Source organism: Helianthus annuus, chromosome 14 (genome assembly GCF_002127325.2).
Source record: "Helianthus annuus cultivar XRQ/B chromosome 14, HanXRQr2.0-SUNRISE, whole genome shotgun sequence".
NCBI classification, from domain to species: domain Eukaryota; kingdom Viridiplantae; phylum Streptophyta; class Magnoliopsida; order Asterales; family Asteraceae; genus Helianthus; species Helianthus annuus.
In genome coordinates this window covers 167,486,504-167,509,596 of record NC_035446.2, presented here as the reverse complement: position 1 = coordinate 167,509,596, position 23,093 = coordinate 167,486,504, and the positions used below count along the sequence as shown (strand labels likewise).

At 32.1% G+C, this 23,093-nt stretch overlaps 1 long non-coding RNA gene and 1 other non-coding gene across 7 annotated transcripts; both read left to right on the top strand.

Annotated features, from left to right (window-relative positions):
• Positions 1 to 8,828: 8,828 nt before the first annotated feature.
• On the top strand, positions 8,829 to 10,969 carry LOC110904898. 6 transcript variants are annotated; one of them, XR_004879859.1, is made up of 6 exons: positions 8,829 to 9,268; positions 9,409 to 9,453; positions 9,685 to 9,794; positions 9,881 to 10,265; positions 10,353 to 10,442; positions 10,516 to 10,969. It is a non-coding gene; the product is annotated as an uncharacterized LOC110904898 (long non-coding RNA). The 6 variants fall into 6 exon arrangements; XR_002572838.2 differs by having other exon boundaries at positions 9,881 to 9,948; positions 10,201 to 10,969; XR_002572839.2 differs by having other exon boundaries at positions 9,881 to 9,948; positions 10,160 to 10,969.
• Positions 10,379 to 10,453, top strand: LOC118487080. Its single transcript, XR_004880246.1, has one exon. It is a non-coding gene; the product is annotated as a small nucleolar RNA snoR14 (small nucleolar RNA).
• Positions 10,970 to 23,093: the final 12,124 nt, after the last annotated feature.

The window sequence follows — 23,093 nt, the reverse complement described above, 5'->3', positions numbered from 1 at the left end:
ATTGAGACCGTAAGACAAATCAATCAAAATAAACATGTTTTGCCAGTTTCGTGGCCTGTCGCGGGGCGCGACAAGATTCGTCTTAGGTCTCGCGGGTCGCGAGAGCCCGTGGCGGGGCGCGACAGCCCCTTTTTCACAGAAAATTGATAGTTGGGAGCTGCATACTCCCAGCTCTACCATTTTTCACAAAAACACTCATAACTTCTTCAATTTTTATCCGTTTTACTTCAAACTTGTTTCTAATTATTCGTAAAACATAAGCCTTCATATTTAACCCAAAATCTTTAACTCGGGATCATAACTTTTATGAATTACGCAGCCATTACCCAAGTTATGCGCATAATTCATTTTGACCCGTTAAGAGAATTTAAGCATTTAAGCTTAAATCTCGCTCCTTCTTTCTCACCTCCTATTTCCACACTAAGGCTTCTTTTATCTTCCACCACAACTGTATTTGTGGTGGATTTGTTATAGTAAAATCATATATCCCAAATTTTACCCCTTCGGTTTGACAATTTACGAAAAGGACTCGTTAAGAGGCATTAGACCAAAAAGGCTAATACCTTTCACTTTTACACATATCAAAAGAATTTACACAATCGAAAAAACTTATTTTCAAACTACCCTTAAGGGTCGTTTGTCCGGTTTATCATTCAAGGGCGTTTTGGTCAACTTTAGCCCATTCTTTTACGACGAAGGTCTTCCGATAGAATCTTTGACCAATATCGCACATTTTGGCCATAATCTTATCTACAATCATTATGTTTCTCAGAACTCAATGACTACAATTTAGATTATTAGATTTACTTACCTTAGGTAAACAAATATTCATTCTTGACTTCGTTTAACTCTCGTAGAACCTTAAGTTCTTAATGAGAGTTTGACCTATTACACATACCTGTCTCGGGTCAAAGTATTGACCCGTTTTAATACCTTGCCTTAATAAATTGCTAATTAATAGCAACACAAATTCCATAAGCTATTCACCCCTGTGAGCATAAGACTCGACAAACAAATATTAGTCGTTATTGTCAAATGGTGTTAACATCACCATTTGACCCGTTTGGCCTAAATGACCAACATTTTGTATTTATAACAGAATGGTATTTATTACCATTATCTCATTTGACCCATTACGAATTTTCACCATATGGTCATATTTCAAATATTACTTTAACGTATTCATAACTCATAAAATAAATAGGTATTCTAAAAAAGGGTGTAAGCTTTACTTACTCGCATCCAAATATGTTTTTCCTTCGTACTTGATCCGTTTGACCCGCTTCTTCCCCAAGCTTCCACCTAGCTTGTCAAGCGTCAAACTATCATTTATAATTCGTAAGATGGTTAGGGGTGTTCAAAAAACTCGTGGCTCGCAGCTCGCTCGAAACTCGCTCGAAAAAAGATCGAAGAAAGCTCGGCTCGAAATTGGCTCGGTTGTAAACGAGCCAGCTCGGCTCGGCTCGATTTGTAAACGAGCCGAGCTCGAGCTTGGCCTGGCTCAGCTCGTGAGCTCGTGAGCTGGCTCGATAAGGTTTACATCTTTCACTTTTTGTCCCACATCGCTTAGAAAACAAAAAGTAAGGGAGTATCTCCCCTATAAAAGTAGGTAAAGACAATGGAGAAAGTGAATTAACTATTTATAATTGCATATTTAGCCATATGGTTAAATTAAATGACAATTATGGCCCTTAGGCTATGAAGAAATTCATTTTTAAGGGCTTTTTAAGTAATAAATTTTGTAGTTCTTTGTTAGTTCGAGCTAGATCGAGCCGAGCCGAGCTAGCTCGAATTCTAATCGAGCCGAGCTCGAGCCTCAAATCTCAGCTCGTTTTGAAATTCGAGCTCGAGTCGAGCCAGCTCGAGTCGAGTTCGAGCCGAGCTCGAGCTGAGTCTAACTCGGCTCGACTCGGCTCGTTTACAGCCCTAAAGATGGTTAGATTAATCATCGTCTAACACGATTATCCCACCTTACGCATTTTCTATCAAAATTATCATTTAACCTTATTATAGGTCAGTTTGACATTTAAAAGTCAATCGCCTACTTACTTATGGGGAGTCTAGTGTTTGTTTTTGATGGATTGAAAGATCAGAATTGTATGTGTGAGATTTGTGTAGCAAAAAATGATTAGAGAAACTGCCGTATGATTGAGATTATGGGGAGTCTAGGGTTTGCATTGTTTTATTATAATTTCAATATTAACCCTAAACACCCTTAACTATACAACTTTTACACAAAGCACATAACATCTTGCAGCTTGCTGTTAAAGCATATAATTCACGTATTTATCATGCAACATATAAGTTTCATATAAACCGTCCATTTATATTAGTTATTCGTGCTAGTCACCAACGTTCGAGAATTAACTTGTATGTGTGTTCTGGTAATTCCTCGAATTACCAATGTAGACTCATTTAATTAACCCTAGTTAAACGCAGTGCTATGAATGTATGTCTAACTAACCGTGGTTAGGTTAAAGTATTAACCTGAAATTATGGGTTATCACATTTTTACTCACTTTTATTACTTTGTGTGCGTTACTTACTGAAAAAAAGTCATGGTGTGAATACATACATCTCAACCCAATGGAAATCACCCCGCAACTTAACTAATGTCCTCATTTTATTTCTTTTATTATACAGGTTTTTTAAAAACTGGACCAATTTATATTTATGTATAAAATATATCAACAATGACTCAATGAGTGTCTAATTTATTTCTTTGGTTAATATATTCTACAAACACTTCTAAAAATAAAAAGTGTATAAAGACACAATGAATCGCACGAGATGACATGTCGAGCAAAATATAAAACGATGTTGAAAAATATAACACAATGTCGAAGAAGAAAGACACAATGACGCAAATATAAAAAAACACAATAATAATAAAAGACATAATGATAATAAACAAAAATTCTAAAATTTATAACCTATAAATCCAAAAGTGAAAACCTAAAATCTCACATAATGCCGTTTAAATGAGGTCAATCAGAGCCTGTTTGATACCGTTTGTACAACTTCTTATTTAGGAGGGTTTGTATTTGATCCTGATACAATCGGTTTTGAAATAACCGAAGAATCTGGTCAGTATAATCTATTTAAATTGTGATCACTTATCTTTTTATGATCATCTATAAAAATTAAGCGGGAAAATCCAATAAGAATCACTCTATAACGTGACAAGTGTTTCCCGTTTGATTTATTTTAGTATTATTATTATTTTATTTTATTTTTTGAACGGACAAATCACTTTATATATAAATATAAAGAGCCAGCAAGAAGCTGAGATACAAGAACAAACAAGAGAACAAAAACAACAAGAAGAAACAGTTAAGTTATGTCTACTACATCAAATAAAAGCCAATTTTCCCATTTCGGTTTCTTGCATCTCGAGCGATAATTTATCCAAAGAAAAGAGTCTTCTTTAATGAGCTCCACCGTCTTCATAATCGGTATGAAGTATCCCTCGAGCACCTTAGAATTTCTTGCACTCCAGATTCTCCAACCTGTAGCTATGACAATTGTGTTAACTAAACGTTTCCAGATTTTTCCACTTGGGCACTCCTTAACATAATTCATAAAGTCAGCCATCGACTCACAATCGTTTGGGAAGCGAATACGGACCCAAGCCAACACATTCCACTATATACTCCTCGACCACAAACAATTAATAAAGATATGATCCGGACTCTACACTTCCAGACCACAACGAGGGCAGCTAATATCGGGAAGCACCACACCCCTGCGATCTAGACATTCCCTCGCAACAATCTTACTTAAAAGGGTTCTCCAAAGCAGGAAATTACCTTTAGGCGGAGCCCAGCTATTCCATTCATACTCCAGATCGTTTGCTGAATCAGCCAGCTTGGCACTTTCTATGTTTTTCGAACCTGTTGAACCGAAAACTGCTCCTCCGATTCATTCCGCCACCGCCAATTACCGTTTTCTTCCACCAGATACTAATGAATATTTATACCTACCTTTTCGAGCTCCGACTCCATATTCCCGATGTTCTTCCACAATCCAGGGATCGATTTTTTTATATAGTATAGAAGATTAGATTTTCACATCATTTAAAAGTTTATGTTCGTATAAAAAGTTACAGGGTGTGGAGTGAAATGCCACTTATTCTTTGATGATTGCAAAATAAACGAATGTCAGAAAAGAAGGATATTACTAAATAATTATTAGATAATGATGAGTAAGCAATATTGCGAAAAAAGAAAAAAAAATAAGATGGAATTGTCATTTATCTCGAAATAACTCGGAACAAATTTTATATGTTCTTAATCAATGTGAAATACAATTTACTATTTTATTTTTGTAAAACATTTACAAAAAATATTTATTAAAGTTTAAATTACATGAAAAATTGAAAACCATGACCCCTAAATATTTAATAATACTCAAAAGGGGGTTGCGGCGCAGCTTTTTGCCCGTTTACCTGCCACTTGTTTGTAATTTGTTACTTTGTCATTTTAATGAAAATTTCATTTCAGTTAAAAAAAATAAAAAAAAAATTAAAGAGTAATTTTCAAATAGTATGTTAGTACTTCATTTTTATTTTTTTAAATTTCGTATTTGATTTCTAAGGGTGTCGGCAGCACCTTCGGTAACCCCATGCGGGGAGTTGTTTACCGTGCGGGAAGGGTGCCGCCAACAGAAGTTTACCGCGCGGGAAGGGTGTAGCTCAGCGTATGTTCACCGATTGAGAGAGAGGAGAGAGGGGGTGATTGGTTGGTAATGTGGGTCCATTATTTTTTCACCAATCATATTTTTTTTTCTTTTTTTTATAAAAAATAATTGTGTGAGTGGAGTGATACCATCAAATTGAGGGTGTGAGGGGAGTTAAGAGGAGAGTTGACATAGCAAGTACTGATTGAGTGTGTGTAAGAGAGGGGACTCCCCTTCTAGGGGAGTGCCCTGCTCACCCTAACAGTTTACTCAACCATCACACTTTTGGTCAATGTAATCGAACTTTTGGTCAATGCAATCGAACGCTAGCTTTATTATTCATATCATTCTCTAAATAAAAAGGTAAAAAAAATCAATTACTCATCCACGCCCTCAACTCTTCCGTCACAATCACCAGTCAACATGATGTTTGGAAATTAGAGCTAATCCTAATTTGAAGTTTTATATTAGTTTAAAAAAATAGAAGATATATATGAAATTAAAATAAGAAATACACATACTCTTATTGAATTCTATATGACATCTAATGACAAAAAACAAGTAAGATTAGCATCTTTAACATATAATTATAATTAACTAAAGTATACTACAAACTATTATTTAAACTATGACACATCTTCATCAAATCCACCAACTTCCATATTTAAAAGAGTTGGTAGGAAACCTTTGGATTCTTAAAAAGAACCCAAGATATATTTAAGAAAACATAATGATAATATGTTGATGAATAGTAACATACTTTTATGTTTTATAGTTTTACGTGTGTGTTTTTTCCTTTTTAACTTTAAGGTTTTTTTTTTTCATTTTTGTTTAAAGAAGTTTTCTTCTTATTTTTCTATAATTTTGTCATAGAAAGTTAAAAAAGGTTAGTTTTTTATTAGTTTTTGTTTTACGTCTTTTTCTGAATTTGATCATATTCGTCTATTTGCTACCTGGCACAGTGTTTGGTGATCACATTTGATCCCTTAGTTTTTTTGTTCGGTTGCTATTTAGCACGGTTTTATGCTCCCGCCCCGCATGCTGGGGGCTTAAGACTAATTAGATAATAAATCGTACTTCAGGGGCTAATTTGTCTTTTCCGGAAATAGAAGGGTAAGAAGACGACTCAGGCTGTTTGTTACACGCGCCCAATCATTTACTACTACTATTTTTGTGCTATAGTTGTTCAGTCAACGTTTACTTCCAATATTTTCACATTTTGTCCCTCAACTTACAAGAAAAGCCTAACTGACATTTAAAACTTCACGTAATCAGTACCAACCAAACAGTTGTACACACTCTACCAAAGTTCACGGGGAATCTAATACAAAAGGCAGAAGTAGATTGAGACCAACTGACAACCCATTGTCACTTAATTCCAACCGTCTATTTTCGTCTAAAATCTTATTTTCACACCCCTACATCCAGTGGCGGATCTAGGATTCATGCCAAGCCGTAACGTTTTATAAATAAGCTGTAACGAAATCGAAAAAACATCAAATTTTTCCAAAATTTACACTAAAAACGTCAAATTTTTCCAAACCAAGCCGTAGCGGAGGTTACCCCCCGGTTAAGGCTAGGTCCGCCCCTGCCTACATCTATATGATCTATATAGAGTTATACAGGTCGTATAACTGAATGTTGCACACAAAAAAATGACAAGGAATGTTTTTTTTGTCTCCATGTATACGAGCCGTGTAACATTATACGACCGATATAGAATGTTATACGACCTCATATTTTTTCCATCTATACGAGCCGTATAACATATAATATAATCATAAATGAGTTGGAAATTTCTTATTGGTTTTTAAAATTTTCATCCGGTGTTTTAATCTACACGCCCAACCAAAAAATGCAAAAAACGCCCAAGGGGGCGGTGCACGGGTGTTGTCGGGGTGTTTTTGAGGCAATTCACGCCCAAATAATGCCCCACTACGGGTGGTCTTATTGATATGTTCACAATCATTAGATTCGTATATTGATATGTTTACTATCATCAAAGTGCTAGTTATAAGTTATAACCCATAAAAACACAATAGACTCTAGAGAGGGTCTAAATTGTGGGCCGGTAATTAAAACATATTTGGGCCAAACACAAGTATCTTTTGTTGTGGGCCAGAAAGTTAAACAAAACCATCATATTTTTTTTATTTAATATATAAAACGAAAATGTTTTTTTCTATCATTTCTAGAAAATATACTCGAATAAAACACACCGGATATTAAATCTAGATGCATGAGCCAAACAAGAAGAGTCAAGAGTTGGATGTGTTGATTGCATATTTGCATATAAAAACTTAATAACACAAGATATCTCAAAAAAAAAAAAAAATTAATTACACCAGTTGCGTCTACATTAATACAGTGATATACAAGTTAAAAATATCCTATGATTTGTAATGTGAACACTAGTAAGTCTAATGTTGTGTTTGTGTTATCGATATCTTGCGTCAACCCAGCCTCTACGAATGTTGTTTCCCGACTTTTCATTTCCAATAAATCCAATATTTGTCCATGCTCACATCCTCTAAAGGCAAATAATTAGTAATGTATGCTCTTTATAGTGATGTTTACTTGCTCACATGGTTCATGTTATGAACCGGACCCGGACCCTGGCCCAGCCAGCCCAACTAAGGCAGCCCAACAAAAGAAATAGGAATGTCGTAGGATATAATGAAACGGAGCAGAGCAAATAGGGCATGACGATTATGACTATCAGTGTGCATCTTCTTCTTCTCATCTTTACTCTATGTTTCTGATTCCCATCCCCTTTCTCTAGGCTTATCTTGTTTCTTACTTGTAATCATTTACAAAAAAATTACTAGAAATCAAACAGATTATATTCTCATTTATATCGCTGTTTAGTTGTGAAATATCTATTCACTACAGTTCATTTTTTTTAAATGAATTTTTTTCCCATTTCATTTATATAAATATAACCAGAAAACTTGTTAAGTTACATCAAAACAGAAGGCAGACGGGCAACAAGCTGCGCCGCCAACCCTTTCTGAATTGCAAACCCCAACCTCCCGAACACAAACCCCTGCCCCCTTGGGGTCGAACAATTGATGTGGATAACCTGTTGAACCCTCGTCAAGAAGTTGATGGCTTCTGGTGCTAGGGAGCCAAAAGTATCAAAGGCAAAAGGGATAAAGACATGTTGGTTCTCTGCGCAAGCTTTAGCGTGCTTATCCACTTTCTTTGATTCTGCCTTTCTTGCTGCTAGTCCAGCTACAAACCCGTTTTCCCTTAAACCAACCAAAGGGGAAACCCCCGTGAGGTCTACAGTTCATTATCATCTATACTATATTATAATGCATGAGTGAGGGGTATTTTAAGATACCCAAAAAATAAGAACTTTTCCCTTCTTTATTTATAAAAAGACCCCTAAAATGAGGGTAGTTTGGTCTTTTAAATACTATTTATTTTTTAGCCCCTAAACTTATTACACTTAAATCCCTGAGGTTTTAACAAAATTATAGATAATTAGTTACAATTCACCCATCCACAACAAACTTATATTTTTTTATGCATTCTTGACATATCTTATAAACTATACTGTTTAAAAAAAATCCAAAGATATCATGATGACCTACACATTTTTGTCGACGTTTCGGTAGTTGTTTTGTTCAATATCGACGCATCATTAAAAAGTACAAGTCGATAATGCTTTAATGCACAAGTAATTAAAGAAGAAAATAACAACTAATCTATACTATATTGTAATGTATGCGGGATGAGCATTTTTAGATACACAAAGTATATGAACTTTTTGCCTCTTAATTTATGAATAAAGCTCTAAAATGAAGGTAAATTTGTCTTTTAAACACTAATTATCTTTTAGCCCCTCATCTTATTACATTTAAAATACCTAATTTTAACAAAATTATGGATAATTAGGTTCTACTTACACTTTCCCCTCTACTATATTTCTTTTATGTATTCTTTTCATATCTTTTAAACTATGACGTTATACAAATATCGGAAGGTATCGATATGCTTATTTTTGTCGACGTTTGGGTATTTGTCTTAATCAATATTGACGTGCGAATTAAAATATAAAAATATATAATATAATGCGTTACTTAAAACATCAAAATTTAATTTAAACATAGCTTTGAATCCTCACGTTTCAAACACTTCGAAATTCCCAATTCAAAATTCAAACACACCCTTATCTTTGTTGGATCCTCCCGCTTCAAACACATCTTTGAAAACCCTAATCCCAATTCAAAATTCAAACACGCCCTTCTCTTTCTTGGTTCTCTATCTCAAATTCAGATAATCGAATGTCATTCTGTCTTACCCTCTCTCGTTACTCTTCATTGATCGCAGGAGTTTGTGGTGCAAGATTTCACATCGCCTTCTCTGTTTGACATGGAAGGGTTCTTATCATATTTTCTAATAGATACCCAAATGGGTGGAGAATCACTTTTCGCTCCCTCATCACCATCCCCACCTCTCCCTCTACTGGAAATTTAGGGTTTTATTTTTCAACTTTAGTTCACCCAAAACCCTAAAACCTCCAATGTGCTATGATTCATCAGGGAAATCTCAGCCGATGGTTTCTCCTTACATTGTACTAAAGGTTTAATTTGCTTAATTTTTGTTTCTGCTTTTCGCGTGTGGATAAAATGAATTTAGTGGTGATTTCGAAGCTTAAAGTGGGTTTAGTTTTCGTTATTGTTGTTAATATCTCCTGTTTGGGTTTCTTCCTTTAATATGCAGGTTGGCTTGGCTTCACACATTGTTAGGGTTGTGTCGACTTTGAAGGTACTCTTCTATAACAAGAACTTATTGCCCAAATATATATGTATTGTATATATTTTTAGAGTCACATAAAGGGGAGATGGACTAATCTGATGTTTTTTTTTTATTTGTGAGATTGCTTAAACATGCGACAAATTACTAGCTTCATAGTTATGTATTTTTATATTCTTGTCAGGGTTCAATGTAGTGTTTTACTACAGGAGCTTATTTAATCTTACTTCATATGAATTGCAGGCTCAAGAATTCATTGATGAGACAGGTATTGATGCTCTGGCAATGTTTATCGGTAATGTTCATGGAAGTACTTTGCAAGCGGGCTAAAGCTTCTGCTTGATTTGCTAAAGGTCAGTAGAGGATTTATCATCACATTCACACTGAAGTTACTTTTTGTAACTCTTGTTTTTTTTTTTTTTTTTTTGCTTTTGACTAGATCCTCTATGAATTGGCTTGAAAGAATGGAATCATGGAGCCTCTAGATTGCCTAAAGAACTTGTCCAGGTATGCGTCTATAATACAAGAGATCCATCTGAAATTCTTTCCATATGTCTTGTTCTGTGGCCCCCTCTATGTGTGTTTGATGGTTTATAGCATTATTTACACAATTAAATCACGAAAAAGAAAATATATGGTTTGCTCACCATTGTTTTAGTCAAATCTGTTTTCAGTTTGATCCAACGGATTCCAACCATACGTTATACTTGTGATGTAGGTTCTTAAAATGTAATATTTGTTTGCATTTGTGTATATTAGTGTAGCAACTACCACATATGGCTCTCAATTTGCAGCATATTAAGTTGGTCAACACATCTATCAAGGTGCTCAGTGTGTTTCAAATTATAAACCGGTGACCCGGGAAGGACTTTGTAATTCCTTCTGATGTGAACTTGGTAGTTGTACAACAGGTACATCAGATGAGAAAGAAGATCAATTGAGTGACAATAGAATTCAATGGTTTGTCGATCCACTGACAAATTCTCATTGAATCCTGACAGGTTCTGATCACTTAACTTTTACTTATTTCATTCATTACTATTTGAAATCGATTTGTGTTTTTCGTTATGGCAGGTTGTCACTCTTTGGTGCAAGATTGGATCGATTTGTGCTTTTAGCTTATGAGATCTGCTTCTTTTGCATGGATTCACTCAAGGATCCAAAAAGAGAAAAGGTGTCAATGCCATTATTCTCACTGCTCTATGGTGTTTGTGGTGTATGCGAAACGATGTCCTTTCCGAATGTGGTAGAAGAAGTCAAAGCAATGATAGAGATTGTTCATCATTTTCAACGTAGGCTGATTTGGTGAATTGTTTTCTGTTCTTGTTGGTGTTGCTATTTTGCTAGATAATTTTGGTAGCTGTAATGTTTTTTTAAATACCTTGCTTTGCTGGGGTTTTAATAAGATTTGTCGGATCCAAGGGACTTTAGGAGCTGGGTTTATATACTAGAGGTGTGAAAGCGTTGTGTTTTGTGAGGTGAGCAATGTGGGATTCTCAACTTTTGGAATGAAAATTAAATATTAGTATTTGGGAGTAACAGATATATAATGCAACTTTTTAGAGGTTTTAAGTTAAGATCTTCTTATGGTCTCCTAATTTAAAGTGATTTTTGCTTACCAGCTCAGCTAGATTGAAGATGGCGTTAGGGTTCTGAACATAGATATTTGTAGTAATTTAATCCAAGATTAAAAGAAATTTCCATCTCCAAAGAAAGCATATTTGATATTTTCAACTATAAAACAATCATGACCTTGGATGAAAAGCTATAAAACAATTATGAACAAGATGAACAACATTTAATTAAAGTGCCATTTTGGTCCCTGAGGTTTATTAATTTTTGCTACTTTAGTGCAAAACTAAAATTTTTTGCATTTGGGTCCTTGTGGTTTCAGTTTTATTGCCATTTTGGTTTAAAAATAAATCATACCATATTTGTCTTATAAAATTATACAATTTTGTTATTTTCCTCAAGGGCAAATCAGGTTATATTTTTCTTATAAAATCTGGTATTTATTTATAAAAAAGAAATGACTATTTTGCCCCTGAGTAAAAAGACAAAATAGCATGATTTTATATTTTTATAAGACAAATATCACCTGATTTCATTTTTGGACCAAAATGGCAATAAAACTGAAACCACAGGGACCCAGATGCAAAAGGTTTAAGTTTTGGACTAAAGTGGTAAAAGTGACCAAACCATAGGGACTAAAATGACAGTTTAATCTAAATTTTTATTTTTAACTAAATCAATATCCAATTTCAATTTTTATAATATACGTTTTAATCTATTTAATTATCTTACAATTAATCCATTTAATTATCTAACAATTTGTTTTTCCTATGATATTATTTTATGAATATGTTGTGTCTAATTATTTTTTCGTAACATTCTAATACAATTATTTTGAAAACAGTGTGTTGTTTTTCTTGAGTACTTCGACTCAGGTCAGCATTTTTAGCTAAGGTAACTTCTTTTCACCCAAGTTAAATTTTCATTTACAATCAAAAACTATATCGACCCAATGTTCATAACCGTTTAACCAATATCGGAATAATCGAAATCGATCGGTTATTGATATACCTTAACCGAAAATTTTGGTTTTGGTTATGGCTCAAAACCAAACCACACCGTACACATCCCCAAAATCACCTACCTAAGTGTTAGTGTTCCCCGCCGCATCGCGCGGGCACCCTACTAGTATATAATCGAATATCAAGATCTAAGAATATTGTAAAGAAGTTGTAATACTGTGAGTTTAATTGTAAACACTGGAAGATCGGTATCACCTTAGTGAGACAATTTGACTATCATTAGCATGACCGGAATTGACGATGAATATTTTAGTAGTGAGACGTTATAACAGTGATATGTATTTGCTTAGAAAAATGATAACAGTGTTAAAAGTTAAAACTCTCGATTGCAAATCGATGAGGTAAGATCCCCATCGGTTAAATAATATATACTTAAACCACTTTAAATTTGATGTTATCTTTAATTAAACATTCATACTAGAGTTTATCTTTTCTAAAATAGTTGGAAAAGTTTGTTTTGAGACAGTGGGCCTTTACATCTGGGCTTCTTAAACCATATATGTTTTCTTCCAAAAACTGCATAATAGTTTAATTAATGGATTGGGCCTGTTATTTGTTTTTTTTTTTTCCTTTCAAGAAGTTGTGTTTGTTTTGATTGATTGATGGATAGCATGACTTACTGTTTAAGCATAAACAAACCTTTAGAACTTTTGACTTATCAAATAAGAATCCATCATCATATCATGCTGTAGTGCAAATTATTGAATAGATGCGTTTTAAGGCAAAAGAAAACGATGGCAACGGTTGTCAACTTCCCTTCAAAAAGCGCGTTCTTAAAAGGTCATATTAAAAGAAGAGCCTAGTAGACCCTCCAAAGGCCAACTACAACCTAACATTTTTTTTTTCGAAATACTTTTAAGACCGTAAACCTAAATCCCGTCATCATAGTATCAAAACTTTTAAAAAGCAACCAACTTTAAAACTCGTGTTTAATACACGTATACTTTAACGATTTCATAAATATTCAAGAATCGTGTTAAACTCATGTTTCATACACACATCGCATGATGAAATAAATATACATAAACCTTTTTTCAAAACTAATATTTGGGATGCTTTAGATTACAAAGGTGAAAAGTAAGATCTTGATTGAACAATGGACCAAACCTTACACACAATATTTCACTTGTAAAAGGCATATATGCCCATAACATGGCCATTTAGCCTTGGTTAAGACCAAATATGCCACTTTTAGATTGTGCCCATTTTATAAAGTTTGTATGAAACCACTTTTGCTTTGAAATAAAAATAAAAATAAAAAAAAGAAGTAGGTTCCCCAACTAGGCTAAACATGGGTACCTATATATGGTTAAGTCCAAGGGTGAGTTGGCCACTAACTTTGTGTTAAGTCTTCCATTATTGAGCCTTTACTTGAGAAAGCAAAAGAAAATAACTTTTTCCACAGTGATTGGAGAAACTCCCACCAAGGAATAGACATTCCCACTTTCACACCAACACACCATGATTTGATGTCACTCCCTTCGCTACAATCATTTTTAATTTATTTTTTAGAATTTAAAGAATTTTGTTTTCTTTTAAACGACATTGGTAAAAATGATAAATTTAAAGGTGATAACTAATAACTCCAGAAAATCATGGGTATGTAATATCTAACTCCTATAAGGCTATAAGAATCGATAGAAAGTTTTAGCAAACTCATCGTGTTCATATTTTTAAATTCAATATATTGATGGAAAAAAACCAACATAATCAAGTTATTTTTCTATTTTCCATAAATATGATATTAATATGTTTTCAAGCTGTTTTCAATTATATTCAATACTAGGTTAGAACCCCGTGTATTACACGGGTTGAATAAATGTAATTTTATATACTAAATTAAAACAATTATTCTTTAAAAATCTCGTTTATTACACTGGTTGAACAAATGTAATTTTATATATTAAATAATAAAAAATTATATCTCTAAGAACCTCATGTATTGTACTGAATAAATGTAATTTTATATACCAAATAATAAAAACCTGTGTATTGTACGAGTTGAATAAATCTAATTATATATACTAAATAATAAAAAAAGTTATATCTTTAAAAACACTGTGTATTACACGGGTTAAATAAATGTAATTTTGTAACCTTGTATATTACACGGGTTGGATAAATGTAATTTTATAAACTAAATAATAAAAAAAATTATATCTTTATAAACCCCGTGTATTATACGGGATGAATAAATCTAATTATATATACTAAATCATCATCATCATCATACTCAGTAAATCTCACAAATAGTAAAGCTAAGGTATGGTCTGAGGAGAGTAAGATGTAGATGCTGCTTTCAGTAAGATCCCCGCTCGATAGTAGTTTTGCATCAAGCTTTGGACATAAGGCACATAACACTCAGCAATCGGGACAAAGACCGATTAGGCATGTTCCCTTTTGTCTTTTTGCTATCAACGCCACCACATGATGATGATGATGCATGATTAACCGTCCGCCGCTTTTAACGTTATTTTCACAAATTTAGTGAAATAACGTTAAAATTAGTGCAATTTCACTTTTGCCCTCCGAGCGTCCACACATATATACATTATTAAAAGTTAGATTAGATTATATATGAAATTAAATGTATAACAAAAAGTCTTTATGAATTTCACGTAGAATTAATTGGAATCCTTTATTAAAAGTAGGTTAGATTATATATGGGCTTATACGTGTGAGCAAATGTGATTATTGAATGGTTGAATTTTGAAGGTTTTAAAATGTGAATTTGATTATGATAGATTATATTTTAGTTTTAAAACTTCTAGAATGATTGAATCAAATAAAAGGATTATGATTTCCTATAAACAAAAATAACTGAGTTTTTTTTTTTTTCTGATCATTTTGAACATGAGCAAATATAACGATAACATCTTAATAAAAAAATAACTAATTACAAATGTGAAACCCAATAATTTTACTTCTGTTCCATTTGAACGGAAAAGATAAGTACAAACTAAATTTAAAAAAAATGCAATATGAAAATAAGAGATAGAATAATCGATATTTTTTTTTTTCATAAAATAAGAGATAAGGGTAAACTAAATAAAAAAGTGTCAATTTGGTAAATAATAATATTAAGTATGAAAAGGTAGGAAATTACAAATGTAAACATCTTCAATGAATGACACGTGTTCAAAATCAGGTTTCTTTTATTATATAGTATAGATATAGATTGTTTGAACATGACAAAATAGTGCTTTAGGTTTTAATATTTTATTTATTGATTCTTTAAGTACCGGATAATATTCTATAAAGTTGATGATAAACAATATGTTAGCATTAGATTGGGGGGTGAGATCATCAGTATTCATCACCATTGAAATCGAAAGGACTAATTAGTAGTCATGGGGTAAGAGGATACATGGTGGTTCAAGTTTTTTTGGGAGTTTTCTGTTATGTTTCTTTGGGGAGTTTTCTGTTATGTGAACGTTATGTAAGCATGGTCATTTTTAACTAAAAAGGAATGTAATAGTTCAAGCCCTTCAATCGTTACCTAATTATTATTTCTTTTAAAAAATAAGCCAGTAGTAGAGATAGAGAGATAGCGGGTAATGGTTGCTAGTATGGGTTTTGGTGAAATTGTTCCGTGATAATCACATTGGGAAGGAATTTTACCGCATTAATGTCCAGGAGTGGTGGTGTACATGGCCGTTAAATGGTGTGCAGGGCCGGCTCCATAGGCTTGGTAACCTAGGCACAGGCCTATGCCATCAAAAAATTAGGGCCTCCGAATTTTTAGAAAGTTTTTTATATAATTATATGTATTAGACCCAAATAAATACATTTATTTAAAAACTAAACAGGTTTTTCATTGAAGGAGTCCAAAATAAATATTGTTTGGCAAAAAAAAGACCAAGTTTCAAAGCTCATTTCGCCTTGATTTCCAACTATTACAACACAACCACCATCAACCTAATCATCATTATTTAGCGGCCTAAAGTCCCAAAATACAGCCGCTATCATCGTTCCCATTTCCCATAGCAACTTGCTTTCAATTTCTAGGCTATCGGCTATCACTAGCCGAAAGAAAGTAAGGGTAATCACCCATGGCGTCGGGATTGGAGGGGTGTTTGTCGGCGAAATTAGGGTATATATTTTGTTTCGTTTGTGTCGGTTTTTAGTTTAGAATTAGCTACTATTGATAGTTTTGTAAATTGCAGGTCTCGGTTGCTGAAAACGATGATAAAACGCAGTAAATATGCTAAGTAAGAAGAAGCAACGAGATCCGGACGAGATGCAGCCGAACGGGAACTGAAACAACGAAGAGCAGCTGAGAAAGGTCTCGCCGTGTCACGCCACCAAAAGAATGTAAAGCCTTCGCGTGACGCGATGGCATTAAATAACAATAAAATAGTTTTGTAGCGCCGTGCTACGCGATGGAAATTGGAGATCCCCTTCGCGTGACGCAAAGGGGTTGTTTTCGCAGTAGGATACGGGGTTGGAGCTGGATTCATTAATGCAAACCTATATAAACATCATTAACAAGAACTCTAACCGAAGTTACGAATTTGCAACATCTTGGACGAAAACTTGGACGATCTTGGAGCGTTTTCGGAGACTTTGAAGCGTCGGTTAAAGGTTGGAAGCTCGAGGAAACATCTGGGTCACGATTTAATCATTCGATTCACTTGTTCTTTACTTTCGATTATCAATCATGTTTTGTTTCTTGGAAAATACTCTGTTTTGTGTTTGATTTACAATATGTCAGGCTAAAACCTTTAAACTGCCTAGATTAGATGAATGGATTGTTAAAGTTTTGATTTTTTTATGTTTGATTATTTATGGATTGTTTATGAAAGCAGTCAACTTGATAATCGGTTCGATGTTTATGCATGCTTAGTTCTGTTTAATTGTCTTTTATTGCTTCATGTGATTCTTGGTGGGTGTCTTTCACATAATAGGTTCATGCTAGATTATATTTTTATATTGTGATCTTTTGGGTTAATTGGCCAATATACCTTAGAAGCGGTAATTGATAATTGAGTAGGTCTAGGGGTTCTACTAATCTGCTGAGAGGTGCGAGGTTATTGTTAGGTCTAAGATGATAAGTTGCTAGGTAGGGTCTTCGTGAGGAGTCTGAACTAGTTTTCCCTATCGACCGTTGTCTAGCAAGTCGAGTTGAGAACCCAAGTTTACCCTAGGTTTATAACCCGTGAGAGAGTAGATCGAATTAGAGTACTTTCATAAAACCACTTAGATAACCAACCCATGAGGGAGTCTAGACCAACCGTTGTCCATAACAGCCTTTAGAGCTCCACAGGTGTCTTCCTGAGAAGGGTCGGGGGTCCTGCTCAGTGTCTCGATAGGTTTAACATTAGAAGATCCCGGTTCCATAGTAACAAACATCCTAATAAATCATAACTAGTACAATCGAGGATTCCAGTCTAGGTAGTCTTTCACCATCATCTGAGTAAATCCAGGTTAATTCGTGTCTAGCTAACTTAGTAAATTAATTCGCAATTTTAGGATATTTAGAAACCCCCACCCCCAAACATAAAAACAGTTAGTGTCGTGTCAGTCTAGATAGTTTAGTTAACGTGGTTAAATTGAGTCATGTGGGTTCGATTTTCGGACTTACTTAGCTTTACTAGAGTCGATCGGTCCGCTTGCCGGTCAGCAGTTTAGTCAAGTTTAGAGAGTTTAGAGTATTACTTAGTGTCTAAATTAGGTTAATTTAGGTTGTTTTTATTAAGCTACTTTTAGCACATCAGTGAATGAGGGTTTTAACGACCTATTACGCATTGAGGGTTTTAACGACCTATTACGCATTACCTAAGAGCTATAAAAGGGTTAAATGAATAACTACTTATCATCAAGTCCGCCTACGAACCAGAAATATAGGCAAAGTTTAGAGGTGTTTTCATATTTTTATTAACAAAAAAAAAAAACATCAAACTTCTTGTGGTGATCTTAAGATTGTTTTAACCAAGAAAAGCCTTCAAAAACTTCTTCTTGTCTATTTTAAAAGAGTAAATTGCTAAAATAGTCCCTAACGTTTGTTCACATTTGCTAGATCCATCCAAAAAAAGATTTTTTCTCATATGAACCACTGAGGTTTCAAAAAAGTTGCTAAATCCATCCAAACTTCAAGGACGATTTTAGCAATTTAATAGAACAAACTTTTTTTGGATGGATTTAGCAAATGTGAACAAACGTGAGGGACGATTTTAGCAATTTACTCTATTTTTTTTTATTTTCATCTTTTTATTATATCTCTTAATTAACATAAAATCTATTTAATTTCATCTTTTTATTAAATTTCTTATTTAACATAAAATCTACTAGTTTTTTTTTTTTTTTTGAACGACGAATTTCTACAACAGACGATAGATTTGCACCTGCTTTTGCAGGCCCTCCACCCCACTCTGGCCAAGACTACGTTGTCTTAACCGGGCTCACGCTTCGCATCAGAGTTTGGTTTGGCGCTCCCCGACAAAATTTCCAGCCTACTGCCATATGCGAGTAGTTGCACCCTCCACAAGAGCCGAAAACTCTCTAGAGTAAATGCACTGTAATAGAAAACTCGGGTGTATTCCGCGGTTTCGAACCTTTGGCCAGGCCTTCACCCAGTATTTTTTTGTTCATTTATAAAATAAAATACACGTTCTTGTTAAACAGGTAACAAATTAAACCCGAAAACATTTTGTCGTATAATTAATTTTATTAAAGGATTAGTAATGAGTAAAATGTTTACATTTTAAAAGACTTGGTTAGATGATTATAAATATAAAACCGTATTCATAATTGTAAAATATAAATGATTAAGCTTTATTATGAAGTGGGTGAAGGCCTGGTCACAGGTTCGAAACCCGCAGAGCACACTCAAGTTTTCTATTACAGTGCATTTACTCCAGAGAGTTTTCGGCTCTTGTGGAGGGTGCAACTACTCGCATATGGCAGTAGGCTGGAAATTTTGTCGGGGAGCGCCAAGCCAAACTCTGATGCCAAGCATGAGCCCGGTTAAGACAACATAGTCTTGGCCAGATTGGGGTGGAGGGCCTGCAAAAGCAGGTGCGAATCTATCGCCTGTTGCAGAAATTTGTCGTTCAAAGAAAAAAAACTAGTAGATTTTATGTTAAATAAGAAATTTAATAAAAAGATGAAAATAAATAGATTTTATGTTAATTAAGAGATATAATAAAAAGATGAAAATAAAAAATAGAGTAAATTGCTAAAATCGTCCCTGACGTTTGTTCACATTTGCTAAATCCATCCAAAGAAAGTTTGTTTTATTAAATTGCTAAAATCGTCCCTGAAGTTTGGATGGATTTAGCAACTTTTTTGAAACCTCAGTGGTTCATATGAGAAAAAATCTTGTTTTGGATGGATCTAGCAAATGTGAACAAACGTTAGGGACTATTTTAGCAATTTACTCATTTTAAAATGATGCCACGAAATATTTTAATTCTGAACTTTTGTTTGCTTTTTCAATTCACATTTATGTCACGTGTCACTTATGTGACATCAAAATTATTTTTCCAATTTCATTAGAAGGGCATAGTTATAAATGTATATCAAGATTTATTTAATTTATTCAAGTAAATTTCAAACACCTCAACTATTATAAAAAATAAAAAGTACGTTACTTTTTATCAATTATATTAAACTAGGTTATAACCCCGTGTATTACACGGGGTTGAATAAATACATTTTATATACTAAACAATAAAACAATATATCTTTAAAATCCTCATTTATGTACGGGTTGAATAAATATAATTGTATACATTAAATAAAAAAAAAGTTATATCTATAAGAACCATATTGTACGTGTTAAATAATGTAATTTTATATACCAAATAAAAAAGTTATATTTTTAAAACCACGTGTATTACACGGGTTGAATAAATGTAATATTGTTTACCAAATAATAAAATAATACATCTTTAAAAAAACCTCATTTATAACACGGGTTGAATAAATGTAATTTTATATACCAAATAATAAAAAAATTACATCTTTAAAAATAAGCGCATTACACGGTTTGAATAAATGTAATTTTCTGTACTAATTAATAGAAAAATATATACCCTTAAAAAACCTTGTGTATTGTACGAATTGAATAAATCTAATTTTATATATCAAATAATAAAAAGTTATATCTTAAAAAATCTCATGTATTACATGGGTCGAGTAAAATGTAATTTTGTATATTGAAAATAAAAATATTTAATATATTAATACAAAGTTTGGTTTTCGTGATAAAAATAGATTATTCTGTTGTTGTAAAATTTGTTAACGAAGTCTCAATAAATTTAACCCTTTATTTAAAACTCCATAAATGTATAAATGATAAATAATATTAGTTAATTTTATTTTAAGTTTCGTAAAATCCATTTGATACCAAACTAAACAAAACGTTCAAATATAATTAATTCAAATAAATAATATTATAAATGAGAAGGAGATTAAACTAAATAATAGATGTAATTTTTTATTATTTGGTAGATTTATTCAACCCGATTATACACGGGTTTTTTAAAGATACGACGTTTTTAGTATTTAGTATACAAAATTACATTTATTTAATCTGTGTAATACACATATTTTTTAAAGATAACTTTTTTTATCATTTGATATATAAAATTATATTTATTTAACCTGTACAATATACGGGGTTCATAAAGATATAACTTTTTATTATTTAACCCTTTATTTAAAACTCCGTAAATGTATAATTGATAAATAATATTAGTTAATTTTATTTTAAGTTTCGTAAAATCCATTTGATACCAAACTAAACAAAACGTTTAAATATAATTAATTTAAATAAATAATATTATAAATGAGAAGGAGATTAAACTAAATAATAATTATCCATAAGATATTAAACTAAGGGCATGTTTGGCTAAGCTTTTTGAAACAACTTATTGACTTATTGGCTTTTTGAAAAGTCATAAGCTCTAAAATGATGTTTGGTAATGAGGTTGTATGTGAGTGGAAAAGTGACTTTTCCAAAAAGTCACTCCATACTGACTTTTCCAAAAAGCCAATAAGTCGATAAGTTATTTTCAAAACGCTTAGCCAAACATGCCCTAATAATATTTAGTAGGAGGATTATCTATAAAAAAACACACGTGTCCCTAAATAAAATTTTTATTATTAATTAGGATACCTTAACTAATATTTGTCCCATTAATACGATTAGGAGGGTTTCCAATCGTATAGGTTAATAAATTTATTTTAAAATTACCCCTAGGTTATATGGTGGGGTACTTTAATAATAATTTTTATTATTTGGTATATAATTAATTCAAATTATAATTATAGATGGCCTAAGATGATAATAAGTGTTCTTAAAATGGTTTCTTTTATTATATGATATAGATATAGATATAGATTATTTTAGCTAGAAATTGTTAAGTCCATAAAGTATGCGGATTATATATATCTTCACCGAAAGTTTGGAAGCTTTTCAAGAAGTGTTGTAAAATTGAAATCGTTTTTGAAATCAAATAGGTGGGGTACTTTAATAATAATTTTTATTATTTGGTATATAATTAATTCAAATTATAATTATCTATAAGAGATAGCCTAATATAATGTCAAGTGTCCTTAAAGTGGTTTCTTTTATCATATAGTATAGATAAGAGAAACAAATTTGAAACAGAGCTTGAATAGAAATTTATATTCTATATTATATAATAAAAGAAACCTGTTTTGGGACACTTGTCATTCTTTCATTTAATTGATTAAAATTATTAATAATACTAATAATAATAATATTTAATCTAATTTAATACAAATAATAATAATATTTAATCTAATCTAATACTAATTCTTTTTATTAATTCAATAACCTATTGTTAAACTAAAACTTCAATAGAATCTTAAATCCAAGCTAAACAAGTTTCGAAATTCATAATAATATTAATATGTTAGACTAAATAAATTATTGATATATATATACTAGGTTATAACCCCGTGTATTACACGGGTTAAGTAAATAAAAATCAAATAGTTAATAACGAAGATTTAACAATTATAAAACGATATTTTTAAAACGCTTTTCTGATATCCAAACAAAATTTTGTGTCATGTACCCAATTTTTGTAAAATGCACGAAGAAGGGGTGTATCGATGAGGGAGTTGCAGGTGGTGAGGGTGAGGGTGGGGTGGGGCCACTTGAGTTAACTTTATCTTTTAATATCTATATCTATACTATATAATAAAAGAAACCAATTAAAGGACACTTGTCATTATTTTAGACCATCATTAATTGTAGATAATTATTATTTAATTAAAATCATATAAATCTTATCAACTCTAAATTATTAGCATAAATTTGATTTTAATTTATAAATAAAGAGTAAAAGTTGTATTTTAATTTAGAGAAATAAATAATAAGATATTTTATTAAACTTTATCCGTAATTTCTTAAATGTATGAAACATATTAAATTTAATAAATTAAATAAAATAATAATTATATACAATTAATGATGGTCTAGAATAATGACAAGTGTCGATATATTGGTTTCTTTTATTATATAGTATATATATATATATATATATAATATTATTGATATATATAACTAAAATTATTATCAATAATATAAATAATAGGTTTAGAATCAAATACAAAGATTCAAAAAATAAGAAGTCGTACAAAGGGTATCAAATAGACTCTGATTGACCTCATTCAACCGACATTAGAGCCGTCTTATCGAACTCTACAACGTTAATTAATATGTATATTGTTAAACTAAAACTTCAATAGAATCTTAAATCCTAGCTAAACAAGTTTCGAAATTCATAATAATATTAATATGTTAGACTAAATATATTATTGATATATATAACTAAAATTATTATCAATAATATTAATAATAGGTTTAGAATCAAATACAAAGATTCAAAAAATAAGAAGTCGTACAAAGGGTATCAAATAGACTCTGATTGACCTCATTCAACCGACATTAGAGCCGTCTTACCGAACTCTACAACGTTAATTAATATGTACGAGTTGATGGGTTACATTTATATTAACTCATTTATGTCAGTATGGTATGTAAATGTCTTTGTCTTTGTTTTGTATTTACAGGAAATATCT